The sequence below is a fragment of the Ranitomeya imitator genome, chromosome 6, assembly GCF_032444005.1.
Source record: "Ranitomeya imitator isolate aRanImi1 chromosome 6, aRanImi1.pri, whole genome shotgun sequence".
In the NCBI taxonomy this organism is placed as follows: domain Eukaryota; kingdom Metazoa; phylum Chordata; class Amphibia; order Anura; family Dendrobatidae; genus Ranitomeya; species Ranitomeya imitator.
Window position 1 is genome coordinate 17,218,078 of NC_091287.1, and position 22,742 is coordinate 17,240,819.

Here is a 22,742-nt window from a genome sequence, read left to right on the forward strand (position 1 = left end):
AGAGGGTCACCAGAGTCATCTCTTCAAAGCAGCATTTCAGCATTTTTTTTAAATTTCAATGCTGGGAGTGGCGCCACTAATGTAAGTACCGTATTATACTTACCATACGCCATCTTCAGCTCCTCCCGATGCTGCTCCGGTCTGGCGTTGCCATCTTCTGACCTTAACTTCTGACTGACTAAAAGTCAGGGGTAATGGTGACAAGCTCTCAATGTAAGTGTATAAGATCTTCCTTCAGACGTGTTTCTGGCTCTCCTAGAATCCAGGATCAGCAGAGTCATCCCACTATCATAATTGCGAAAGGGTCAGCAGAGTCATCTTTTTAACATTAGCAGTCGGGGTCAACAGAGTCATCTCATTATTATTAGAGGACAGGTTTAGATGTGTAGGTTGTATCAAGATCAGCATAGTCATCTCTTGAACATAAGCAGGCCGGGTCAGCAGAGTTATGCCATTACCATAAGAGGGTGGGATCAGCAGAGTCACTTTATTATTTTATAGAAAACAGAACTACTAGTGTAATTTCATTAAAAGGGTTGTCCACTACTAGGAAAACCCCTTCTTAAACGAAATATTCTGACCTGATAAAATAATAAAGCCTATACTCACCTCCTATGCCGGCTCTGTTCCTGCGGTGTCGGCACTCGCGGTCTCGGGGTTGTAATGCGGTGGAGAAATACATGATGCCCGGTACATAATCAGCCCGGCTTCCTCTTCATGTTCAGGTTGTCCAAAGGCGGCGATAGTGACCGCCAGCACTGATTGTGTGCCGGGCATCATGTGGCACAACACCGAATTACAGCATCGGGGAGAGCGAGTGCCGACACCGCAGTAACAGCGCCTACACTGGAGGTGAGTATACGCTTTATTATTTTATCGAGGCCAAACATTTAGTTTAAGAAGGGGTTGTCCAAGTAGTGAACAACCCCTTTTAATGTTTTAGGTCAGCGTAAGCAAAGTCATCTAAATTTGTTGTAGGGCTAGGGTCAACAGAGTAATTTGATTACGTTTACAGGGCAAGGTCAGCAGAGCCATCTCATTTTTGTTATTAATAATAATAATAATAATAATTATTATTATTAGTGGGTAGGGTCAGGAGAGTCATCTCTTTATTGTTATTATTAGTGGGTAGAGTCAGCAGAGTCATCTCATTATTGTTATTATTAGTGGCGGGTAGGGTCAACAGAGCCATCTCATTATTATTATTAGTGGGTAGGGTCAGCAGAGCCATCTCATTATTGTTATTATTGTGGGTAGGGTCAGCAGAATCATCTCATTATTGTTACTATTTGGGTAGGGTCAGCAGAATCATCTCATTATTGTTATTATTAGTGGGTAGGGTCAGCAGAGTCATCTCATTATTGTTATTATTAGTGGGTAGGGTCAGCAGAATCATCTCATTATTGTTATTATTAGTGGGTAGGGTCAGCAGAGCCATCTCATTATTATTTTTAGTGGGTAGGGTCAGCAGAGCCATCTCATTATTGTTATTATTAGTGGGTAGGGTCAGCAGAGTCATCTCATTATTGTTATTATTAGTGGGTAGGGTCAGCAGAGCCATCTCATTATTATTTTTAGTGGGTAGGGTCAGCAGAGCCATCTCATTATTGTTATTATTAGTGGGTAGGGTCAGCAGAATCATCTCATTGTTGTTATTATTAGTGGGTAGGGTCAGCAGAGTCATCTCTTCATAAAAAGAAGGTGAAGTCAGCAGAATCATCCCATTCATTTTAGGCCGGTTTTACCCATATTTGTTTTGTGGTCCATTCTCTGACCTGGATGCCCAGACTGCCCGCAGGTCTCCTGGACCGAACTCGGCAAAATCATGGGCATATATGAGGCTGCCGAGTTCAGGTCAGGAGATAAGTGGCCAGTCTGCTCATCCCGGTCAGAGAATGGACGGCGAAATACAGATGTGTCAAACCCACCTTGATCAGCAGAGTCTTTTCACCATCATTAGAGAGTATGCTCAGCAGTCTCATCTCATTATCATCAGTCTAGGATAATAATATTATTTCTGGATAAAAAATGTAGTAAAATCTAAATAAGTCAGGATAGCAACAAAGCACACTCTGTGAGCATAGGAGGCATTGGTCTTGAGCACATTGGATTTCAACACTAGAATGTGAACTAATAAAAGTAAAAAAAAAATTCTAAGTATCAAGTCAGTAGAGCCAATTTGACATGTATGTGCCATTTTTTGATAAGTGATGCTACCCTGGCGGGCGCCATTGTCTTCCACCGCAAGGTATTGTCTGAATGCTGAAAACACGCTAATAAATCAAAAGGGCGAGATATCCCCCCAAAAGATGAACCACTTTGATAAGTTTTTGCAACATTTTTTACTTCTTCATTTCCTTCGCTCATTTATTTATTTATTTATTGCTGGAAAAGTTTTGTTTTTTTCTTTTAACCCCTTACTGACTGGGATGATTTTTTTTCTCCTGCTTTTGTTTTCTTCCTCCCCTTCTTCCAACTGTCATACCTTTTCCTCTTTTTGCATCAGCTCAATAGTACGGGTTTTCTTTTGCTTTTTTTTTGTGGGTTGGCGAGCTGTAGTTTTGATTAACATCAATCTTTTTGCCTCATTCATTTAATAAATTTACTGAGAAAAGGGAACAAATGGTGAAAAAAAGATGCAATTCCTCCACTTTTTGGGGTACGATATTTATTGTACAGTAGAAGTGACCAGGTAACACGAATCATCAGATCAGAACTATGACTTAATGATTAAAAGAAAAATCCTGAACTTTGCAAACTAAAATAATAGTTTGTTGCCATTTTCTGATTCTCGTTACTTTTTTTTTCCATCAATGGATCTACGTGAAGGTTTGTTTTCCATGTCATGGAGTACCGTACATATTTTTATTGCATCTTCACGGAATACAACTAGTAGTGACCCAAATATCGGCAATTCTGGCATTTCGGTTTTAGATTTTGATCGAACAATAAAAAATAATGTTTATTTGTTTCATTTTTATATTTCTTTATATCCTAATTATAAAAAAGATGGGCGGGGGATTTAAACTTTCTTTCTTTTTTGTGGCAACCTATCAGTTTCCAGCGATCTTGGTAAGACGTGGGGAACGACGGCCGCTGGAAGGATTGTGTCACGCAAGTGCGACTGTCAGTAATTGACGGTGTCATTTCAATGCTTAGACTGCAGCGATCGGAGGAGGCTCCAGTCACTGCTGTTCGCGGCAGGTTCCGGCTGCTGACATAGGATATACCGCTGAAAAGGTTTTATTATTGTTTCGGAGGAGAATCGGAAAAAAAACAGAAATTCTGTCATTATATTTGGGGCTCAGTTACTTTTTAACTCTATTTTGTGGGGTGTTATTATTATTATTTATTGTTATACCGCCATTTATTCCATGGCGCTTTACATGTGAGGAGGGGAACATAATAAAAACAAGTACAATAATCTTAAACAATACAAGTCACGACCGATACAGGAGGAGAGAGGACCCTGCCCGCGAAGGCTCACAATCTACAAGGGATGGGTGAGGATACAGGAGGAGAGAGGACCCTGTCCGCGAAGGCTCACAATCTACAAGGGATGGGTGAGGATACAGGAGGAGAGAGGACCCTGCCCGCGAAGGCTCACAATCTACAAGGGATGGGTGAGGATACAGGAGGAGAGAGGACCCTGCCCGCGAGGGCTCACAATCTACAAGGGATGGGTGAGGATACAGGAGGAGAGAGGACCCTGTCCGCGAAGGCTCACAATCTACAAGGGATGGGTGAGGATACAGGAGGAGAGAGGACCCTGCCCGCGAGGGCTCACAATCTACAAGGGATGGGTGAGGATACAGGAGGAGAGAGGACCCTGTCCGCGAAGGCTCACAATCTACAAGGGATGGGTGAGGATACAGGAGGAGAGAGGACCCTGTCCGCGAAGGCTCACAATCTACAAGGGATGGGTGAGAATACAGGAGGAGAGAGGACCCTGTCCGCGAAGGCTCACAATCTACAAGGGATGGGTGAGGATACAGGAGGAGAGAGGACCCTGCGAGGGCTCACAATCTACAAGGGGTGGGTGAGAATACAGTAGGTGAGGATAGAGCTGGTCATGCAGCAGTTTGGTCGATCGGTGGCTACTGCAGGTTGTAGGCTTGTCGGAAGAGGTGGGTCTTCAGGCTCTTTTTGAAGATTTCGATGGTAGGCGAGAGTCTGATGTGCTGTGGTAGAGGGTTCCAGAGTAGGGGGGAAGCGCGAGAGAAATCTTGTATACGATTGTGGGAAGAGGAGATAAGAGGGGAGTAGAGAAGGAGATCTTGTGAGGATCGGAGGTTGCATGCAGGAAAGTACCGGGAGACGAGGTCACAGATGTATGGAGGAGACAGGTTGTGGATGGCTTTGTACGTCATGGTTAGGGTTTTGTACTGGAGTCTCTGAGCAATGGGGAGCCAGTGAAGGGATTGACAGAGGGGAGAGGCGGGGGGACAGGTGGATTAGTCTGGCAGCAGAGTTTAGAATAGATTGGAGGGGTGCGAGAGTGTTAGAGGGGAGGCCACAGAGCAGGAGGTTATAGTAGTCGAGGCGGGAGATGATGAGGGCATGGACTAGGGTTTTTGCGGATTCTTGGTTTAGGAATGTACGGATCCGTGAAATATTTTTGAGTTGAAGTCGGCAGGAAGTGGAAAGGGCTTGGATATGTGGTTTGAAGGAGAGATCAGCGTCAAGGATTACCCCGAGGCAGCGAGCTTGTGGGACTGGAGAGAGTGGGCAGCCATTTACTGTAATGGTTAGGTTCGTTGGGGGGGTCGCGTGAGATGGGGGAAAGATGATGAATTCTGTTTTGTCCATGTTAAGTTTTAGAAATCTAGCGGAGAAGAAGGATGAAATGGCGGATAGACATTGAGGGATTCTGGTTAGTAGGGTGGTGATATCTGGTCCAGAGATGTAGATCTGTGTGTCATCATCATAGAGATGATATTGAAAACCGTGAGATTCAATGAGCTGTCCCAGGCCAAAGGTGTAAATGGAGAAGAGCAGGGGCCCAAGGACTGAGCCTTGCAGGACTCCGACAGATAGGGGGCGAGGTGAGGAGGTGTTGTGTGAGTGGGAGACGCTGAATGTCCGGTCTGTTAGGTATGATGAGATCCAGGATAGGGCCAAGTCTGTGATGCCAAGGGATGAGAGGGTCTGTAATAATAGGGAATGGTCCACTGTGTCAAAGGCAGCCGACAGGTCCAGGAGGAGAAGGAAAGAGTAGTGTCGCTTGCTCTTGGCGGTTAATAGGTCATTGGTGACCTTAGTTAGGGCAGTTTCAGTGGAGTGGTGTGACCGGAAGCCAGATTGTAAGCGGTCAAAGAGGGAGCAAGAAGATAGATGGGAGGATAGTTCAAGATGGACGTGTTGTTCCAGTAGTTTGGAGGCATAGGGGAGAAGTGATATAGGGCGATATCTAGATGCAGAGGATGGGTCAGGAGAGGGCTTTCTGAGGATAGGTGTGATGGAGGCATGTTTAAAGCTTGAGGGGAAGCACCAGTTGTTAGTGATAGGTTGAAGAGATGGGTTAGAGTTGGGATGAAGACTGTGGTGAGGTTTGGGATGAAGTGGAAAGGGATCAGGTCAAGTGCACAGGTGGTGAGATGCGATCTTGAGAGTAGAGTGGAGAGTGGATCTTCTGTAATGGTGGAGAAGTTGGTTTTGGAGGTGGAGGGCTGGGAAGTCAGGAGGAAGGCCTCTGGGGGTTGTCGACCAAAACTGTCTCTGATGTTATCAATCTTCTGCTTGAAAAATGAGGCAAAGTCTTCAGCTGAGATGAGTGGGGAGGGAGGAGGTGCTGGGGGATGGAGGAGGGAATTGAAGGTGTTGAATAACTGTTTAGGGTTGTGAGACAGGGAGGATATGAGAGATAAGAAGTAGGTTTGTTTAGCTGTGGCGAGTGTGGCCTTGACAGTAGTGACAGACTGTTTGAATGCGATGAAGTGCTCGTTGGAGTGGGATCTTTTCCATCTCCGCTCAGCAGCCCTGGAAGCTCGCCTCAGTTCTTTGGTCAGGCTGGTGTGCCAGGGCTGTCTGTTGATTTTGCGAGTATGTGTGAGAGGGGCAAGAGATTCCAAAGCTACAGATAGTTTAGTGTTATATAGAGCGGCAGCGGCAGGGTTGTATGATTCCAACATTCTCGCGAGAGGTCATCAATATCTCATCGGTGGAGGTCTGACATCCAGCACCGCCGCCGATCAACTTTTCTGGCTGATAGAAGTTTTTGGATTCTACCGGAGCACAGCAGCTCCATTATTTCTATAGTGGCTGCGGACAGGTACTGCAGATCCACCCAATATTCAAATCTGCCAGCAACCAAAAACTTCCACCTGGCACCGTTAACAGTTAATCGGTGAGATTGGCGGTTGTGACATCCCCACCCATCAGATATTTATGGCCTATACTATGAATAGGTCATGAATAAAAAAAAAGTGGTGGCCAACCCCTTTAATAGAGTTTTTCAGAATTCATCACCCATAGTCTATCCTTAGGACATGCCATCAATAGATGATCTTTAGCGGAGGAGGAGCGCGATCCAGAGTGTCGGTGGTTGATTTGCAGTATCGGGGTACTATTGTACTGAACATCGAAAAAATAAATAAATGAATAAATTGGAAAAGTTGAAGTATGATGTAATGTTAAGTTTTGGGACCACTAAGCAAAAACTGAATCCATTCAGATGTGGGAGGTATTTGCCTTTGCTCGCCCGCTTCCTCGTCTGCCCGTGCTGCAGCAATCACACGGAAGGAATTGGCAGAATACTGTGTTTCCATCTTCTTTTTCGGGCCGTGCCCTCCTGTGCTTTTTCTCTTCTCTCGGCTTTCGCGGTGATATGCTAATCAAATATCATTGCTGCACTAAGTTGCCTTTACAAATTATACGAAAAATTATTTCCAGCGCCATTCTTATAGGTAGCAAAAGGCTCTCGAGATACAAAGCAAATACGTGAGTCATAAATTTGGCTCCATGTTGGAAGTGAATATTAAACTTGACTGCAATGCAGGTGTTTTAAAAGGCAGCGATAATTCACAGGGATTCGTTTCCATAGATATCGCTCCGCTTGTTTGTATCACTCCGGACAGAGGTGGTGTCAGGACACAAAGCCATCAGTTTACATCTGTCCAGACTGACGCAGTGTGTGAGACGCTCCTGCATTATTACCACTGCTGCAGCACTATGCTGCCTTAAAGGGGAAAATGTACAAGATGCATGGCTGTCAGTCACTGCTGATGATGCTGCCAGTGAATGCTGATGATGCTGCCAGTGATTGCTGATGATGCTGTCAGTGATTGCTGATGATGCTGTCAGTGATTGCTGATGATGCTGTCAGTGATTGCTGATGATGCTGCCAGTGATTGGTGATGATGCTGTCAGTGATTGCTGATGATGCTGTCAGTGATTGCTGATGATGCTGTCAGTGATTGCTGATGATGCTGCCAGTGATTGCTGATGATGCTGTCAGTCACTGCTGATGATGCTGCCAGTGACTGCTGATGATGCTGCCAGTGATTGCTGATGATGCTGTCAGTGATTGCTGATGATGCTGTCAGTGATTGCTGATGATTCTGTCAGTGACTGCTGATGATGCTGCCAGTGACTGATGATGATTCTGTCAGTGACTGCTGATGATGCTGTCAGTGATTGATGATGATGATTCTGTCAGTGACTGCTGATGATTCTGTCAGTGACTGCTGATGATTCTGTCAGTGACTGCTGATGATGCTGTCAGTGATTGCTGATGATGCTGTCAGTGATTGCTGATGATGCTGTCAGTGACTGCTGATGATGCTGTCAGTGATTGCTGATGATGCTGTCAGTGATTGCTGATCATACTGTCAGTTATTGCTGATGATGCAGTCAGTGATTGCTGAGGATGCAGTCAGTGACTGCTGATGATTCTGTCAGTGATTGCTGATCATACTGTCAGTTATTGCTGATGATGCAGTCAGTGATTGCTGATGATGCAGTCAGTGATTGCTGATGATTCTGTCAGTGACTGCTGATGATTCTGTCAGTGATTGCTGATCATACTGTCAGTTATTGCTGATGATGCAGTCAGTGATTGCTGAGGATGCAGTCAGTGATTGCTGATGATTCTGTCAGTGACTGCTGATGATGCTGTCAGTGATTGCTGATGATTCTGTCAGTGATTGCTGATGATGCTGTCAGTGACTGCTGATGATTCTGTCAGTGATTACTGATGATTCTGTCAGTGATTGCTGATGATTCTGTCAGTGATTGCTGATGATGCTGTCAGTGATTGCTGATGATACTGTCAGTGATTGCTGATGATGCTGTCAGTGATTGCTGATGATGCTGTCAGTGATTGCTGATGATGCTGCCAGTCACTGCTGATGATGCTGTCAGTGATTGCTGTTGATGCTGTCAGTGATTGATGATGATTCTGTCAGTGACTGCTGATGATGCTGTCAGTGACTGCTGATGATGCTGTCAGTGATTGATGATGATGCTGTCAGTGATTGCTGATGATGCTGTCAGTGACTGCTGATGATGCTGTCAGTGATTGCTGATGATGCTGTCAGTGATTGCTGATGATTCTGTCAGTGATTGCTGATGATGCTGTCAGTCACTGCTGATGATGCTGTCAGTGATTGCTGATGATGCTGTCAGTGATTGCTGATGATGCTGTCAGTGACTGCTGATGATACTGCCAGTGATTGATGATGATTCTGTCAGTGACTGCTGTTGATGCTGTCAGTGATTGATGATGATTCTGTCAGTGACTGCTGATGATGCTGTCAGTGACTGCTGATGATGCTGTCAGTGATTGATGATGATGCTGTCAGTGATTGCTGATGATGCTGTCAGTGACTGCTGATGATGCTGTCAGTGATTGCTGATGATGCTGTCAGTGACTGCTGATGATTCTGTCAGTGATTGCTGATGATGTTGTCAGTGATTGCTGATGATGTTGTCAGTGATTGCTGATGATTCTGTCAGTGATTGCTGATGATGCTGTCAGTGATTGCTGATGATGCTGTCAGTGATTGCTGATGATGCTGTCAGTGACTGCTGATGATGCTGTCAGTGATTGCTGATGATTCTGTCAGTGATTGCTGATGATTCTGTCAGTGATTGCTGATGATTCTGTCAGTGATTGCTGATGATTCTGTCAGTGATTGCTGATGATGTCAGTGATTGCTGATGCTGTCAGTGATTGCTGATGATGCTGTCAGTGACTGCTGATGATGCTGTCAGTGATTGCTGATGATTCTGTCAGTGATTGCTGATGATGCTGTCAGTGACTGCTGATGATTCTGTCAGTGATTGCTGATGATGCTGTCAGTGATTGCTGATGATTCTGTAAGTGATTGCTGATGATGCTGTCAGTGACTGCTGATGATGCTGTCAGTGATTGCTGATGATGCTGTCAGTGATTGCTGATGATTCTGTCAGTGATTGCTGATGATGCTGTCAGTGATTGCTGATGATGTTGTCAGTGACTGCTGATGATTCTGTCAATGATTGCTGATGATGCTGTCAGTGATTGCTGATAATTCTGTCAGTGATTGCTGATGATGCTGTCAGTTATTGCTGATGATGCTGTCAGTGACTGCTGATGATTCTGTCAATGATTGCTGATGATGCTGTCAGTGATTGCTGATGATTCTGTCAGTGATTGCTGATGATGCTGTCAGTTATTGCTGATGATGCAGTCAGTGATTGCTGATGCTGCTGCCAGTGACTGCTGATGATTCTGTCAGTGATTGCTGATGCTGCTGCCAGTGACTGCTGATGATTCTGTCAGTGATTGCTGATGATTCTGTCAGTGATTGCTGATGATGCTGTCAGTGATTGCTGATGATGCTGTCAGTGATTGCTGATGATTCTGTCAGTGATTGCTGATGATGCTGTCAGTGACTGCTGATTATTCTGTCAATGATTGCTGATGATGCTGTCAGTGATTGCTGATGATGCTGTCAGTGATTGCTGATTATACTATCAGTGCCAGATTTGCTTAAATAACAAAAAAGAAAAAAAGTGACTTTTTTTGAAATATAACATCTTTCATTTCATGAAATAGAAATAAGATAATCCACAAACATACATTGTTAAATATATAAACTTCTATTTGGCAGACTCTGACTCGATATTTTCCAAACTGACATTTCCAAAAATTATAGGTTATACATACAAAAAATAATTAAATAAAAAATACAAAGTGTAGCATATTCCACAAATAATGAAATCCAAAATGCTCTACAATAAAAAATTATTAACCAAAAATCGATGAAGTGGATTGGCTGACTCACCACTTTAAAAGGAAAGTATTCTCTGTAAATTAGGTATTGAAAAGCACAATCTGTAACCTCTGGATATACAACACTCATGATGTGTGCTCACCCAGGACATGAGATCCTGTGTCACACCTAGGACAGGGTCAAAAAGTATTCAGACAAAATGTAAATGAGTGAAAATTAGTAAATTATTTATAATCCTAATATAAACCAAAACTTTCTTGGTGTTCCAGTAGAAAGAAAAAATATTACATTTATTCTAATCTTGTACATATGAAGCAGTATTATAGTAGTTATATTCTTGCACATAGGAGCAGTATTATAGTAGTTATATTCTTGTACATAGGAGCAGTATTATAGTAGTTATATTCTTGTACATAGGGGCAGTATTATAGTAGTTATATTCTTGTACATAGGGGCAGTATTATAGTAGTTATATTCTTGTACGTAGGAGCAGTATTATAGTAGTTATATTCTTGTACATAGGGGCAGTATTATAGTAGTTATATTCTTGTACATAGGGGCAGTATTATAGTAGTTATATTCTTGTACATAGGGGCAGTATTATAGTAGTTATATTCTTGTACGTAGGAGCAGTATTATAGTAGTTATATTCTTGTACATAGGGGCAGTATTATAGTAGTTATATTCTTGTACATAGGGGCAGTATTATAGTAGTTATATTCTTGTACATAGGGGCAGTATTATAGTAGTTATATTCTTGTACGTAGGAGCAGTATTATAGTAGTTATATTCTTGTACATAGGGGCAGTATTATAGTAGTTATATTCTTGTACATAGGGGCAGTATTATAGTAGTTATATTCTTGTACATAGGGGCAGTATTATAGTAGTTATATTCTTGTACATAGGGGCAGTATTATAGTAGTCATATTCTTTTACATAGGGGCAGTATTATAGTAGTTATATTCTTGTACATAGGAGCAGTATTATAGTAGTTATATTCTTGTACATAGGGGCAGTATTATAGTAGTTATATTCTTGTACATAGGGGCAGTATTATAGTAGTTATATTCTTGTATATAGGAGCAGTATTATAGTAGTTATATTCTTGTACATAGGGGCAGTATTATAGTAGTTATATTCTTGTACATAGGAGCAGTATTATAGTAGTTATATTCTTGTACATAGGGGCAGTATTATAGTAGTTATATTCTTGTACATAGGGGCAGTATTATAGTTGTTATATTCTTGTACATAGGGGCAGTATTATAGTAGTTATATTCTTGTACATAGGGGCAGTATTATAGTAGTTATATTCTTGTACATAGGGGCAGTATTATAGTAGTCATATTCTTTTACATAGGGGCAGTATTATAGTAGTTATATTCTTGTACATAGGGGCAGTATTATAGTAGTTATATTCTTGTATATAGGAGCAGTATTATAGTAGTTATATTCTTGTACATAGGGGCAGTATTATAGTAGTTATATTCTTGTACATAGGAGCAGTATTATAGTAGTTATATTCTTGTACATAGGGGCAGTATTATAGTAGTTATATTCTTGTACATAGGGGCAGTATTATAGTAGTTATATTCTTGTACATAGGGGCAGTATTATAGTTGTTATATTCTTGTACATAGGGGCAGTATTATAGTTGTTATATTCTTGTACATAGGGGCAGTATTATAGTTGTTATATTCTTGTATATAGGAGCAGTATTATAGTAGTTATATTCTTGTATATAGGGGCAGTATTATAGTAGTTATATTCTTGTACATAGGGGCAGTATTATAGTTGTTATATTCTTGTATATAGGAGCAGTATTATAGTAGTTATATTCTTGTATATAGGGGCAGTATTATAGTAGTTATATTCTTGTACATAGGGGCAGTATTATAGTTGTTATATTCTTGTACATAGGAGCAGTATTATAGTAGTTATATTCTTGTATATAGGGGCAGTATTATAGTAGTTATATTCTTGTATATAGGGGCAGTATTATAGTAGTTATATTCTTGTATATAGGGGCAGTATTATAGTAGTTATATTCTTGTACATAGGGGCAGTATTATAGTAGTTATATTCTCTGTGTAAAGCGCTCAGTGTCCGGCAGGTGACTTCCTTGTTTATCAGAAGATATGTGCGGGGAGTCGTTGTCACTATACCAATACTCAGATGAGGGGTAATGAATGTTTTTTTTTTAGTTGGACATTTGTCATGAAAACTTTGTTTAATTCTGAAGCTTTTATCTCGTTTCCGCCTTTAATGTCGATGTCACCTGTGAGTGGAATTCCTCTTGGTGGCGATTATGAAGAGCGGCAGATTCGTGCTGTAATGTTCTTAGTTTTGTCCGTGACAACTTCATTGTGAATGAAATCTGATTCGCATTGAAAAAAAATAATTTGTGGCTTTAGAATTAATAGAACAAAGGAAAAATGCATCTGATAGAAACTGATCGTCCATATGGCCATATGGGGGTTTCTTCTTGTCTGTTGCCATGGTTACACATGGGTCTGCACATTACCTGCAGGTACAAAATTGAGTTTTGTGTCGCTTGTTTGAATGACATAAGAACAGTAAGAATACGGACATGTTGGCAAACCCTTTACCCCTTTCTCATAGTTCGATTTCTGCCGCAGGGTCGTTTCCCAGCCAGAGACTTAGGAACGTCGCTTTGTTTTTAAAGAAGTTTGAAGAAAGATTCATTCTCGGATGCTATCAGTGAATCTTTCCCTATTTTTGGCATTACATTTGGTGATGGGTTGCAGCTTATTCAGGGGGTCGGAGGTTAACGATCTTTTTTGCTCTACTCTTGCCAGCCAGGAGGGAGAGGCTCCTGCTGCAGTTACGTGCCTGCGTTGGTTTATCTCGCTGGAGAAAAAAAAAAAGTTTAGTGGTCGGGATGAGAAACATCTCGTGGTTGGAATTTCTGCATCATTTATCAGGGCAGAGTAGAGAGACAATTCCACTTCTGATCTCTGCAGGAATTTTATGAGATTTTTGTAATTTTGCATTTATTATGTTTCTCATGCAAATTGTCTCTTCAGAGAGGACAAGAACTCCAGCGCCACCTATTGGAAGCAGTGATCCTAAAGGTCAATATCGACCCTTTAATGAGCCTTGTCACATGATTGCTACTTCCAGTAGGAGGCGCTAGAGTTCTAGTCCTCTTGATATCTGAAGAGACAATTTGCATATTTAATTTCCCAGCAAGCATGGCTTATAAGTCTCCTTACTCTGGTATGCCAGGCCTGGCTTGTCTCTCTCCACAAGGAGAAACATTACCTTTAAGACTTTTGTTGTTAATTTTGTATACCTTGTGACCGCCGTAATATACTTTATTCACATTGATCTCCTTTTTCTGTTTTTCTCTTTTCTGGCAATGATTGGAATCACTCTCATTCTAAAGCAAAGGCTAGAAATTCATGCAGACCTAATGCTTCTCACAGCTGAGGGTTTGTTACAATTGTATTCTCCTAATGGATATGAACCACTTGTGTAATGTCCGCTAGTGCTGCAGTTTCTGTGCCACCGACATGATGGCACATATTCAGAAAAGTGTCACTGTAAGGAGGTGGCAGGGTCCGCCAGGTGTCTTCCCCCCCCCCTGTGGATACTGTGCACCTGTCTTACATGCACCACCCTGTGTTTGCTAATGTATTGTTCATGTACTGTATTGTGATGCATTTAATATGTGTAGAATTAGGGATAGTATAAAGGTTAGTATAGGATAATAGTGGGGTTAGATTAGTGGGCCACATTAGAGATAGAAGATAGGAGTACTAGCTTAGGATTAGTTAGCGTGGGGGTTTTCCTGTTGGAAGGGGCCACAGAGCAGTGCAGCATAGAGCAGGGGGATATAGGAGGGCACCTCCTGGTTAGGGCTCAGTGCAGTCTGGATGCAGCAGTGGACAGTGAGAAAGAACAGTCTGCCAGCTTTGGGGATAAAGCTGCTATGGCAGAAAGGGGCCCCAGGCTGAGGAACGTGCTGGTGGTCACCAGCTACAACAGAGACCAACCTGAAGAGGATACAGGGCCTACGACCAGGGCAGATGAACCTGAGATGGCGAACCTGGCACATTTTCCTATTGAAGCCAGACCAGGGAATTGTAGGAAGCTGGTGGGCCTGGAGCATGGACAGAACAGGGATTTTTCAGAAGTGGGACAGGGATTGTCCAGGAGTGGGATAGAGATTGTCCTGAAACAAGGCAGGGATTGCCAGAAGGAGAAAGAGACTACAGGGGAGACCGTGAAAGCTGGAGAGATGCCACTCTGTGTATACTGCGCTGCATATATGATGGATGCCCTACTGCTCAGTAAAGTTGAACTGTTGAAAAAGGACATTGTCTCTGAAGTGGTCTGTGGAGCTCGTAGGTCAGTAGCTGGAGTGACAGCAGCCGAGGGGACTCTGACAGTGAATATGAGTGTACTGCTGCGCACGCTGCACATGCAGCAGAATGGACATTGTATTTCATCTGTGGGGCGCCAGGGTGTGGGAACACAACAGCCCGTTGCCACAACTACCACCCGGCCGCCTTACATCACTAATGCCACCGGGGCTGGAGAGTTGGATACAGGGGCCAGATTTCTGGAGATCAAGGCTGGAGATATGGACAGCGGGGCTGGAGCGCTGGACACAGGAGCCAGAGTTCTGGCCATCAAGGCTGGAGTTCTGGACTCCGGGGCTGGAATGCTGGACACTTAAACTGGAGTTCTGGACATCGAGGTTGGAGTTCTGGACATCGAGGCTGGAGATATGGACACCGGGACTGGAGCGCTGGACACCGGAGCCGGAGTTCTGGACATCAAGGCCGAAGTTCTGCACACCGGGGCTGGAGTGCTGGACATCGAGGCTGGAGTTCTGGACATCGAGGCTGGAGTTATGGACACCGGGGCTAGAGTGCTGGACACCGGAGCCGGAGTTCTGGACATCGAGGCTGGATATATGAACACCGGGGCTGGAGCGCTGGACACCGAAGCCGGAGTTCTAGACATCAAGGCTGGAGATATGGACATCAGGCCTGGAGCGCTGGACACCGAAGCTGGAGTTCTGCACATCGAGACTGGAGTTCTGGACATTGAGACTGGAGATATGCACACCAGGGCTGGAGTGCTGGACACCGAAGCTGGAGTTCTGGACATTGAGGCTGGAGATATGAACACCAGGGCTGGAGCGCTGGACACCGAAGCTGGAGTTCTGGACATGGAGGCTGGAGATATGGACATCAGGGCTGGAGCGCTGGACACCGAGGCTGGAGTTCTGGACATCGAGGCTGGAGTTCTGGACATCGAGGCTGGAGATATGGACATCAAGGCTGGAGCGCTGGACACCGAAGCTGGAGTTCTGGACATCGAGGCTGGAGTTCTGGACATCACGGCTGGAGTTCTGGACATCGAGGCTGGATTTCTGGACATCGAGGCTGGAGTTCTGGACATCGAGGCTGGAGTTCTGGACATCGAGGCTGGAGTTCTGGACATCGAGGCTGGAGTTCTGGACATCGAGGCTGGAGTTCTGGACATCGAGGCTGGAGTTCTGGACATCGAGGCTGGAGTTCTGGACATCGAGGCTGGAGTTCTGCACTCTGTCCTTCTCTGCATCTGAGCTGAACTTTCCAATCACAGCAATCAGGGCAGGGAGCAGACAGTTATTCCACGTTGTCACTTTGTATCAGCACAATGAGGGATAATTACTCACAAAGGAGAGAAGAACAGGGAGAGATGTAGAGAGAAAACAATAAAAGGACGAGAAATGTAAAACGAGAGAGAACAAGAGTAGGAGAGGAAAAATAAATCTAAAGAGAGAAGAGAGAATAAAAGAGAGAAAGAGAACACAAAAAGGAGATGAAAAGAGCAACATAGAAAATGAAAAGAAAGAACAAGAGAGGGAGATGAAAAGAAAAAAAAACAAAAAAGTTGGAAAAATAGAGAAAAATGAAAAAAAAAAAAAGAGAACAAGAGATGGAAATAATAGGAGCCCCTCAATCACGGGTGTTTCCTGCTCTGTGAATTATTTATTAAAGGGCTGCTCTCCCCTCACTTGTGGCATAGCCTGTAGGTGTATAATTGGTGTCTACCTCTAGGACCCACCAGGATATGGGCAGAGGATGAGTGTTGTGGCGGCTGCGTACGGGTCACGGTTTTGGTAGTTCAGGAATCATTCCCCACATCGGTCACACATTGATGCCACGTCCTGCGGCTGTGCTGGAACTCTTTGAGTTACCGTCTCAATCATTTTTAAGCCATTTATAAGATGCAAAAAGTTTCCAAACTGCGTGCCGCACTGCTTTCTTCCAGTGTGAACGCCGACATCTGTATCAGAGAATGCAAATCCTAAATCTGACACAACACAGGTCAATCAATTATCCTGGTGTCACAGCTCGGCCTATCTTGGGTCTTGGTATTTCACTACCCAGTGATTTTCAAGACCTCTGCTTGCAGTCAGTGAACAGACAGGTTCCTGTTCAGATATAGAGCCCCATGTGAGATTTCTCTTCTCTTTGTGTCAGTTTACTAGAATCCAAATGGTATTGTTTTCCTTGCGGAGAGCAACATGTCAAGCCTGCCATGATAAGGTGAGGAGACTTTTAAGCCTTGCAATTCTCCTTTGGGAAATTAAATATGCAAATTGTCTCTTCAGAGAGGAAGAGGACTAGAACTCTAGCGCCACCTATTGGAAGTAGCAATCCTAAAAGTCAATGCTGACCCTGTAACGAGCCTTGTCACATGACTTAGGATAAAAGGCAAAGCATAATCTCAATTTGCAGACGCTTTCAGTTTCAGTGTACTGCCCCTCGTCAGTGCAACGTGTGAGATTCTGATTTGACTTTTATCCAAAGTCATGTGACAAGGCTCGTTAAAGGGTTCACATTGACTTTTAGAAATGCTATTTCCAATAGGTGGCGCTAGAGTTCTAGTCCTCTTCCTCTCTGAAGAGACAATTTGCATAGTTTATAAGAAATCACATCCCGCAAGGTAGGACGTAAAGTGCAAGTTCTACAATCTAATTCTCGGGGAGTGCACAGAAACCAGACTCTTCTTAGGGAATTCATTCCAGTTTCATTTGTGGTAATGTGGCCATTCGCTGTACCTGGGGCCCCCCTGCTCCCGCACGACGTCCTGGGACCACCAGCTGGACACAATGTTATCGGACAACTCACTGACAATGGAGACACATTTTTGGATGATTATTGGACATTAGGCAGACTGTACGGTGTACTGTATATTGACGTGCTCATGCCACTGAAAGGTGTTAGGCTGTAGATGGCAGTGGCACTATATGGGAGCACACCATGACTTGCACCACATGAGGGAACACTTTGACTGGCAATATAGGGGGCATTTGTGGCTAACACTGTATGAGGGTAAACTACAGCTGGCACAATATATGGGTACAGTATGATACACACTGTATGGAGGCATGCTATTGCAAACACTCTATGGGGTTACATTATGAATGGCAGCATATGGGCGCACACTATGAATGGCACCATATGGGCGCACACTTGCCTAATGTAGTAACATAGTATTCTATGGCTGGCATTACATAAGGGCATCAATGTGGCTGGTACAGTATGGAGCCATGCTAATGCTGTGATTGTGTGGGGCACACTATGACTGGTGCTCTCTGGGAGCACGCGTAGATAGCGCTGTGTAATACATTCTGCCACTGCATGGCCCACACATAAATGGCAATACTCTGTATGTGGACATACTGGGTGCTATAGACATAATTGTACAATGTTTAAACTTCTCGTATTCTCAATGAAGCATGGATTACATGGATAGCTCCACGACCTCCGGGTAACCCTTTACTGTGTCAGAGATCCTCTAATTCCCTCCTCTGCAAACAGGTAATTAAAGTTGGTCATCTGATAGATCACAGACACCATTCCATTCCTCAACTTTCAGAAGAATGTGTGTGTGTGTGGGGGGGGGGGGGGGTGACAGATTTATGGCCCTTAAGCAAACCCCCCCCCCCCTCTCACATAGCGAGATCGCTATCGAGATCGCTGCTGAGTCACAAGTTTTGTGACGCAACAGCGATCTCAGTAGCGATCTCGCTATGTGTGACACGTACCAGCGATCAGGCCCCTGCTGTGAGATCGCTGGTCGTGTCGGAATGGCCTGGACCATTTTTTGATCGTTGAGGTCCCGCTGGGTAACACACATCACTGTGTTTCACACCTTACCAACGACCTCGTTGACAGGACGTCCCATTGAATTATCATGAAATAGCATCGTTCTACAGGTCGCTACAGTTCGCCGCATCGCTGCTGCGTCGTTGGGGAGATCGCACTGTGTGACATCTCACCAGCGACCACATAGCGACGCAGCAACGATCCCTGACAGGTCGTATCGTTGTCGGGATCACTTAAGCGTAGCTATGTGTGATGAGGCCTTTAACTGCTTGTGTCACAGAACCGGCAGGCAAACTAATTTAAGCTGCTTTGACCTGCTTTGCAAGTTATGAATATTGGGGTTTTTATGAACAGAATAGACATGACAGATATGAGAGTCATATTTTCCGAGTCATGACGAAGTGGAAAACATAACACATTGTCTTATTTGACTGGGCGGTTGCTGTAACACTTTCAAATTAATATCGGACAGATGGATGATGCTATCCTTTCCTTGCCATATTTGCTATGTATAGAAAGGTAAAATTGTGATAAGAATTGTGGCAGTAATATCTCCTGCCTGGGACCTCCAGGGGTGAAGATTGGTAATTGGCGAACTTGTGAATGTTCGGGTCTGCCGGGTTTGGCCAAACATCTAAAAAAAATTGATGCCCGAACTTCATTCAGAAAAATGGGGGGCCCGAACATCCGTTGTTTGCCACACTGTCATCTGCATGACAGCACGGCAAACACAGGCTTGGATTGGTGGTAAGATTATTACCGCTGGTCAGACAGCTGCGCTTCCTATGCTGTCAGATGACAGTGAGAGTCAGCAGCTGTGACCGGTGGTAAAAAGTTTGTGACAGCGTACCGCTGATAGAAGTATTCATTAGCCGGCGCCTGTGTTTTAAATAAATTTAAAAAAAATGATGTGGGGTCTCTTCTATTTTTTAAAAACAGCGCAGGCAAACCTGACAACTGTGGGCTGCAACCCTCCGCTGTCAGCTTTATAATGGCTGGTTAGCAAGAATATAGGTGTCCCCACGCTGTTTATTTTAAATAATTTCAATAATTAAAAAAACAGCATGGGGTCTCCCAGATTATTCACAACCAGCCAAGGTAATGCAGACCGCTGGGAGCTGGTATTCTCAGACTGGCAAGGGGCCATTGATATTGGCCTCCCCAAGACTAAAAATAGCAGCTCGCAACTGTCCTAGAAAAGGTGCATCTATATATCTCTTCCCACTTGCCCTGGTGCAGTGGAAAGTGGGGTAATATTTGTGGGGTTGATGTCAGCTGTTTGATGGCTGCTGCCATCAAGCCCAGAGGTTAGTAAAGGAGAGGCGTCTATAAGCTGCCCTCATTACTAACCCTATAGTTATATTGTAAAAAAGACACAGCCAGAATAAAATCCTTTTTTTAAAGAAAGACACCGACTCCTTTATGTGAGATAAAAATTAAAAAGCACATTTATATTCAACTTGTGTCCATTCCTTTGAAGCCCTTGTCCCCTGTAAAAAAAAGATAATAATAAACAACCATGATATTCACTATATGTCTATTCTATTGAAGCCCTTGTCCCCTGTAAAAATAGAAAATTAATAGCCATATCCCTCAACAGTCCAAAGTGAAGATAAGCCATACTGTCCCACACCCCATAATCCATGTCTGTGATATGTAGTTTATAACCTTGATGATGCCATGATGCAACCATTCAATCTGAAATCATGGGAGAATGAGGTGCTACGAGTGCAGCTTCAGTGACTAGCTGTGACTTCATCGAGTTTACTGCAGGTCACTGAGGCTGCGTTCACGATGGCACTTTAATGTGAGCCGGGACAATGAACTGCTGTGACTTAAATGAGATCACTGCAAGCACCGTAACAGCGCGGGAACTGCAGCTCTCTGACCAGCGGTAATATTCCGATCCATTGGTGTTTCTTGTGCTGTCATACAGATGACAACATGGGAAACATTTGATGTTCAGGGTGCCGAATCTGAACAGTAACATGGACTTCATGGAGACGTTTGTGCCCAAGCACTAGGGGTCCGATACAGACCTAGAACTTTACTGTTTGAGTTCACCCATCTCTAGTGAAGATATCATGGAATTTGGGAATCCCATAATTTTTTAAACACTTAGCCACTCATCCCATGACCAGCCTAGTTATAAGTCACTGGGGGAGGGGGGTGTATGTGGGTGTAAGATGTGTTAATAAGAGCAATTGCCAAACTATGATCATTGTCAGGCCTGGGAGACAATGCGCTGAGGTGCTGTATCTTTGCCCCCCAAAAATAAGGAGCTCTCCTTCATAAGAGACGGAGCCAACCCTGCGACATCAGGTTTAGGTCATTTCTTCTTTCTTTCCCATTCCCATCTCCAGGACTTCTTTCATGCCGCACCACTTCTCTGAAATACTCTTCCCCTCACAATCTGATTACGGTAATTCCCCATATTCACAGTTTTTTAGCATGCCCTAAAACTCTTTAGACGGGCCTATCGCCTCACTAATCTCACTATTCCCTTCCATCCTTTCATAACTTTCTCTTAGAATCTGGCTAGTGGCCTAATTAGAGTCCCATAGACCCCAGGGACAAATTTGGACCTGGGCCCCCACCTCCATGGTGGTCAGATGTAAGAGCCTTTGTAGCGTTCTAAATCCTATAAAGACATACGTGTAATTGTGTCCCATCATGGCACCTTCTTGTATTAATCTCCCCATTCTGCCCCCTTCCTGCAATAATGTCCCCCATCCTGGCCCCTTTTTGTAATAATTTCCCCCATTCTTGCACCTTTCTGTAATAATGTCTCCAGTCCTGGTCTCTTTTGGTAATAATGTCCCCCGTTCTGATCCCCATCCTGTATTAATGTCTCTCATCCTAGACTCCTTCCTCTTATAACATCCCTTGTCCTGGGCACCTTCTTATTATAATGTCCCCATCCTGGTTTAATGTCCCCCATCATGGTCCCCTTCCTGCTATAATGTCCGCCATCCATGGTCCATTCCTTGTACCCAATTCTGGTATATTCATCCCTATCCTAGATCCCATTCTGGTATAATGACCCCCATTATATTATAATACCACCCATTCTCGTATTCTCGTATAATGTTGTCTGTTGTGTTTTCCAAAACATTTAAAAAAAATATTTTTTTTACCTTTCTCTGTTCCCATGACATGCGGCGTCCTCTTCAGTAGATTACTTCACTGTGCCGCATGGGCAGTGTATAACGTCACTGCCAGGCGCTGCTTGTGATTGGCTTGCCGACATCAGCTTCCAGCCTCTGATTGGCCAGCTGCGTGTATTAAGGTGCAGGGAGCCGTAGAGTCCCTACGCTGCAATACACTTGAGCTGAATGTGTGTTCTCGGCGGATGCACATCCAGTTGAAGTAGGTGCTGGTGTCAGTGGGCCCCTCTCCTGCACCGGCCTGGTCATGGTCTTACCTACTGGAACCACGATCGTTACACCCCTGAATTTGCCCCTTCTGTCATCTATTTCCCCAACCTCCATGATACTCTTAGTACCTTTATTTATGCACACACTGGCAGCGTTATGTGAATATTTATCATATACAAGCACTTTTTTTTTTACCTTTTTTGCATCCCCTATTTCCTCAAAGATTGTAAGCTCTTGGGATCAGGGCCCTCACTCTTGGTCTGTGTTGAATTAGATGTCTCCGGGTGATCAGAACAAAAAAAAACTCTGTAAAAGTGAATGGATGGGAGTGCCAAAGTGCAGGCAAAAACTGGGAAATATCCCAAGCCGCCAGATCCCATCGATCCAGCATGGCACGTGCCGACAATGGGAATACCCAGTGATTAACGCTACGTCTTATGATGACCACTACCCCCACCATCGTAAATGACTGTTCTGCAGGAAGACAGGTGTAATTATCCCTGGCGGAGATCCACAATGAGATATTTCCAGGAAACATTGTAACAAGGAGCCCCTACCTGCCAGTCTTCTGTATTCCCCCTGGACCTTTACCTTTAATGGGTTATATTTTAAGAACCGAACATTTTGATGACTTAGTAGCTTCGTTCCTGAATGTCTATGATTTTTTTTTTCTCAGAAAGTAATATAAATTGACTTGAGCCACTTTCGGCTGGGATTACACAAAATTGTTCTTTCATATTTTTTTTTTCCTAAGTGCCTGAGAAATGACTGTAATTTTCGACACTTTGCACGGAATCGAAGAATGAGGCTCAACATGCGGACAAAGTATAGACTGTGACTGTGACATGACCGCGGTGCAGGATGATTGGTGGAGATGACGCCATCCGCCCACCATGCTGAAGTGTCTCCTCTTCTAGTTGATAAACTAATATAAACTTTGCAAACTCCAAAAACTCTTCTAATGGTTCACGGACTATATCCTAGGAGCTGGACTGAGAGGCTCTTGTG

The 22,742-nt window shown here is 43.9% G+C and overlaps 1 protein-coding gene across 2 annotated transcripts in view; it reads left to right on the forward strand.

The window, feature by feature from the left end:
• Window positions 1-22,742, forward strand: part of ADCYAP1R1 (ADCYAP receptor type I) — a 292,904-nt gene that overhangs the window by 109,785 nt on the left and 160,377 nt on the right. The gene's annotated exons all lie outside the window — the stretch shown is intronic.